At 44.0% G+C, this 6254-nt stretch overlaps 1 long non-coding RNA gene across 1 annotated transcript; it reads right to left on the reverse strand.

Moving 5' to 3' along the window:
- Nucleotides 1-612: 612 nt before the first annotated feature.
- Nucleotides 613-5373, reverse strand: LOC141976507 (uncharacterized). Its single transcript, XR_012636110.1, has 3 exons — nt 5196-5373; nt 3141-3161; nt 613-665 (listed from the first exon to the last, which is right to left on the reverse strand). It is a non-coding gene; the product is annotated as an uncharacterized LOC141976507 (long non-coding RNA).
- Between the last annotated feature and the right edge of the window lie 881 nt (nt 5374-6254).

Consider the following 6254-nt stretch of genomic DNA (forward strand, 5'->3'; position numbering starts at 1 on the left):
CCTCTCTCCATTGTGAAAATTGACTATAAGCATTCATTATGCAGCAGAGTCTTTGACTCTGCAGAACTTTCAGGGTGTTTCACACTCTGTGAAGCAATAAACTCCACAGAGGAGGGGAGGTTTCTGAGAAAACATCCAAGACAGAGCATCCTGGAGTTCCCAGCAGAGGGAGTTCTCCTTGGGAGGAGGTATTAAACCTCACAGAGTTTTTTTAAGATTCACAGAGGGTTGCTTGGTGCAATCTAGAACTAGCTACTGAACATGTCCCTCTCTGTGCTATTGTCTCAGAAATCACTCACCTTTGCTTTCCTGCCATTGTTTTGCATAAGCAGACCCATCACAATGCACCCCCTCTTCTATCTTTGTTTTTGCTCCATACTGAGTCAACAAACATTTCTTTCCTCTGAACAGCCCCAATCTGACACCCCCACCACAACCCTGTAAAACAGAGAAACAACCTGCAAGGGAAAAATGCCCAAATTCCCCTGAGCCCCAACTGCAATATTCATCCACCTCCCACTCACCATAAAAACAGAAAGATCCTGACTCCTCAACAGTTAAAAAAAATGGCCTCTTCCACGTCCCTCAATGGGGAAATGACTGACCTGTCCCCCTCCAAACTGCACAAGTCAGAGCAAACTTATCCTTTTCCTCCTTGAGTTTGTCTGCAAAGAAAAACAAACAGGACATTTTTTCAATATATGTCCAGTCCTGCTTGTAGGGTAGTCAATACATGTCTTGCCACTGAATTTGAAGCATCAAATGTTGGATTAAAGACTGCTAGATTTTTTCTGACACTTCTAAGCTGCCCCCAAAATGGTTGTGTGGTTGTGTGGAACCTTAACAATGTCTCGTTGGATGTGCTCAGTGAAAAAGACAGGTGCCTCTTTCACTGAACACATCCAATGAGACATTGTTAAGGTTCCACACAACCATGTGGGGGCACTCTGCACTCTGTTGTAGGAGGGGAGAACCCCCCCTTGTCAGTGGAAGTTCCAATGAAAGGTCCCTGAAGTTCCCAGCAGAAGTTTCCCATACAAGGGGATGCTCAGGACTTTCACTATCAAGAGTTCACCCTTAGGACAGGGTATTAAACCCCACAGAGTTGTATAAGACTTACAGAGGTTTGCTTGGTGCAATCTAGAACTAGCTGCTAAATATTTCCCTGATAAAACCCCACTCTGTGTGATCATCTCAGAAATCAAAGCAAACTCGCCTTCGTCGTCCAGCCATTGTTTGCAAAAGGAGACACATCTCCATGTGTCACCTGTTTTGCCTTTGTTTTTGTTGAAAATTAGATGATGAACATTTCTTTCCTCTCAACAGCCCCAAACTGACATTTCAACCCTGACCAAGCAGAGAGACAACTCGCCAGTGAAAAATATCCACATTTTCCCCAGTCTGAATTCCCAAAGCATACCTGCACATGCAAAAGTAGAAAGGTCCTTACCCATCAGTAGTTAATAAACTGCCTCCTCCACTTCCCTCAATGGGGAAATGACTGACCCTTCACCCTCTAAACTGCAGAACTCAAAGTCTATTTACCATTTTCCTCCTTGAGTTTCTCTGCCAAGAAAAACAAAAAGGACACTTTTTGTACTCTATTGCTGTCAAATTGGGGGCCCAGTCCTACTCCCAGTGTAATCAATGGAAGTGTTTCCACTGAATCCATTGAAGGAAAGGTTAAGACTTGGACTAAGTGATGCTAGTGTTTTTCTGACCCCCCTACATTGCTCCCACATGATATTGTGATTGAATGGAACCTTAACAATGTCTCCTTGGATTTGTTCTGTGAAAGAGGCACAGAGACTGCACATGTTACATGAATAAGGAACATTTCCCTCATGTATCTGGGTGTAACTAACACAAAGTCAGTGCCGAATTACTGATGTCTTTTGGCTGGGCTTCTGAACAAGAAATGTTGCAATGCCATTTAAGGGGACGGATAGCTCAGTGGTTTGAGCTTTGGCCTGCTAAACCCAGGGTTGTGAGTTCAATCCTTAAGGGGGCCATTTAGGGATATGGGGCAAAAATTGGGGATTGGTCCTGCTTTGAGCAGGGGTTGGACTAGATGACCTCCTGAGGTCCCTTCCAACCCTGATATTCTAAAACATAAATATGGTTATTTTTCAAGCCAGCTAAAAAATATACTATATTTTCTCTGCAAAAGCCTCTATGACATTATCAGATAAATCACCCTAAATTTGCAGGTCTTGGGAGTGACTGGGAAAAGCAGAATCAAAGAGGTGGGTTTTGCATGGAACTGGGAATCCTGAGAGGTTGAGGTCATTCTGATTTTGTGCAGTGTTGTGTTCTGTAATCCGAGTCCAGCTCCCATGCAGATTCATGTTCTCTCTCACAAATCTTCCCCTTTTAACTGACTTTGTCTGGACTCTGGTGGAGCATAGGCATCAGTGGGGGTCATGGTCACAAAAAATAAAAAGTCATTTTGAAAAAAAAAATCAGAATGTTCCATTTTAATACAGTTGAAATAATATGTTTTGACTTTACTGAAATGTTTTCTTTTTTCCCCCCACCCCCAATATTTTTACATAGACACATTCCCATGGAAAGTTTCTGAGAATCCCTTGGCCTACTACTGAATATACCGGACCGGAAGCTGGCATATCTCGGTTCTGTTTTGTGCTCTAGCAACATTCCTGTGTGATTATCACCACTTGCCTTCCAGGGAGATTGTCAAAGATCCTCCTCTGGGCGCTTTGATGTGATTTCCCAGTTTGAGCAAAACTGTTTTGGGAAGTCTATTCCAGCCCCATCCCTGAGGCAGGAAGTGGAGTGTCTGCATGGTCTCAGCTACTACAGATTTAGCAACTCTGTCCTGCTGCATTTCCATCCAGAGCTTTGTTCTACAGGTTCAGTTCCTGGAGCTCATGGAAGTGTTCACTCTCATCCCTGACTGCCCTTGAGCCTCTCTCCCTCTTCTGTGCAAAGAGTTCATAAGTTGTCAGCTCTGGGAAGGTCCAGGCCTCTGGAGACCCATATATGGCCCCTTGTCTTCCCCCACCCATGACCATGCATGTAATAAGATTCCTGCTGCTGTTGGAGCCATTGGAACTCATGCAGAGGCCACTGGTTTTGGTCTTTGGACTGTAACAATTCAGTTAACTAGGCAAACTAACCTGTTTCCTCTTGGTGTTGCTCTGCAAAGGAAAAATGGTGAGAAAAAGAAAAGAGTTTAGTCCATGTCCATTTAGCTACTAATTGAAGAGGGGGAATAAGATCCTTTCTTTCCTGAGTAGCATAAATACTGGCCACAGCTAGTGAGGGGCACAGAGCCTTCATGCCACAACTAATTAGCAAAAGAGGGGAATATGACACAAGATGCTGCTCCACTAACATGGCATCTGCTACCAAAAGAGGCAGTGACACCATTTACATCGTGGCCTGCAATTCAGTTTCAGTTTCAAAGTCCTTTCAGTGTGTACGTCTCCTTTGATACTCTGTGTCTCTGCAGTAGGGTTATGGTTCTTGGAGAATACAAAACACCACTGGGGGAGTCTATTTATAAATTCAACAAAACAACCCAAATAAAGAGCTCCATCAATGGCAGAAGAGAGGGATGAGGTCTAATAATAAATCATTCTTGTCCCCATTCCTGAATATTGATAAAACACATGGGAAGAAAATGATATCAACTTACTTATTCTCTGCTCCAAGTGTTCTGAAAAACAAGTGTTTAATGAAAATGACATAAGCTTTAGTCATGATAGGTCCAAGAAGAAGTGAGTTAATAGCTAAAATACTGAAGACTATATTGTCTTTGGTGGGGGATATCTCTGGCTGTGAAGGGGAGACAATGTGCATGATAGGTTCATAGATTCTAAGTCCAGAAGGGATCACTGTGATAATCTAGACTGACCTCCTGTATAACACAGGCCATAGAGCATCCCCCAAAGAGGAGGTTACTCCCCTTGTGCAGTAGTGTGTGTCCCTATGGGAGCTCCACTTTTAGTGTGCTTGAGTATCGTGTCTAGGATCAGAGATTTTTGGTAGCCATGACCATTGGAGTGCACGTACACTCCCTGTGTCTTGCACCATAAGTGGCAGCTAATATAGTGCTATGTGGTCCAACTGCCTTCAGTTCCTTCTCTACAGCAGAGTCCATGTCTGAACTCCTAAACAGAAGGGAGGAGGGTAGGAAGTGGAGCACCCATAGGTACACAAATCTCGAGGAACCTCAGTTAATGCACAGGGTGAGTAACCTTCTCTTCTTCTTCTTCTTCTTTTTCTTCTAGTAGTGTCTCATAATGTTTTCCCCTTGGCTCTCTCCTGTGAAAAAGGTACAAGCATTTGCACATGTGACTCTGTCCCAGAAGAAAGAGGCCTCAAGGAACAAAGGAAACCTCCCCCTCATACATGTGACAGTGACACAAAGTCAATGCAGGCCTAGGGCCAGATCCAAACCCACTGAAGTCAATGGGAGACTTTCCTTGCACTTCAGTGGATTCTGAATCAAGTACCTGGCACCAGATTCACAGAAGTACTTAGGAATCTCAGTGCCTATTTAGGTGACTAAGTCCAGCTCTGAGGCATCACTGATATTCTCAAACCCAAACCTTAACTGCCACCTAACCCTTTAAGCGACTAAAGTTCCCATGGTGTCTAAGTTTCTCCGGTAAGCAGGCACAAAGCCAACTAAATCCTGTTGTGGTCCACAGCTAATGAGCAGGTTGGAGCCCTCACTGATGTGTAAGTCCCAGTGGCTGCAAAGTGGTATTCACAAGTTAGGCATCTCCCTGCCTGTCTTGCCAGAAAGCCTGATCTCATAGTCTTGGTTAGAGCTGTCCAACAGGCTCAGGTCTGTGTAAAGAGATGGGGTGTGCTTGTCCCAGAATACCCAATATACCCAGTGGTTAGGGCATTCAGCTGGGAAGCAAAACACCTGGAGTCAAGTCCCTGCTCCAAATCACATAGAGCTGGGGATTGAAACCTGATTGCCCCACACCCCTAAACACTGGGCTGTTGGTATCATAAGGCATGCAGGGGTTTCTCTCTCAGGATTGCAATGCCTAAGTACATTTGTGACTCTAATCCTCATTATTTCATTCTGAAGTGCAATGGAAAAGGCACAAAAATGTTTTTTTCTTCAACCATGCAAAATATGTCACTTCTTTTCTGTAGCAGAGCTTTCACTACATTATCAGATAGATAACAGAAAAAGGGAAGTTACTTACCTGGACAGAGATGTTCTGTCCATATGCACATTCCACGGATGGTGCTATTCCACCCCATACACTACACGTTGGAATCATTTGGCTGGCAGTTCCTGTATGGCTGAGCATGTGGCTTGAGCCTCTTCATGCCCCATGTCAAGTGCATAAAAAAGCTGGAGTTTGCTAATTCCCATTCAGTTTCCTCTCTACTGTGGAATCCTGGCAGGTAAAAGGCCTCCAGGGTAAAGGAGATGGAAGGTGGGTTGTGGAATGTGCACAAGGACAGCACATCTCAGCAAACTCCAGGTGCTGTACGGGTAAGTAACTTCCCTTTCTCCTTTCAGTGACTGTCCATATGCACATTCCACTGAAGGTGACACTCAAGCAGTGGACCAGTGTAATGGCCTAAGTCCAGCTCCTGTGAAGGTTCATGTTCTTCTCCTGCTCTCATATGCCTCACTGTATTCTGTAACATTTTCTTTGTTACAGTGGAGTAGAGCTGTTGGTTGAGGTTACAGTACAGAGGGAGAAGCATTTCTCATATAAGCAAGTCAGATACCACCAAAAGCTTTGACTTAAAGCAGAGACCTTGAACTGGACTTCACTTTCAGTGTAAAACTGGTCCTTACTCTGTTCCTGCTTAGCTTTTACACAGGTATATTTCTCAGATTCCAAGGAATTTTACCTTACTAGACTGAATAATTCTATATTTGGACTACAGAAGGGAATAAAGACACTGCTCAGAACTGACAGTTTGCAGCCTACTGGTGTTGGGTCTTACAAACACAGGACATACACTACTGTTGAGTGCTACTGCTTAGAAGTCAGTGTAAACTCACCATTTTGTCTCTGCAGCTCATCTGTGAAAATCAAACATTATCAATCAACACCTGTATTTTTGCCCTTTAGAATGTGAAAAGTATTTCAATATGATTAATCAATGTATTAACTTCATAAATAGCACATACGACACTTAGGGGGTTCACCCAGACGAAAACCAGGTTGTGCCTCTGCCTGCCCTGCAACCCTGGGTGCTTCTGTTCTGTGAAGCTTTGGCTCTGAGTCCTGACAGGCTGATCA

The sequence above is a fragment of the Natator depressus genome, chromosome 23, assembly GCF_965152275.1.
Source record: "Natator depressus isolate rNatDep1 chromosome 23, rNatDep2.hap1, whole genome shotgun sequence".
Lineage (NCBI taxonomy): Eukaryota > Metazoa > Chordata > Testudines > Cheloniidae > Natator > Natator depressus.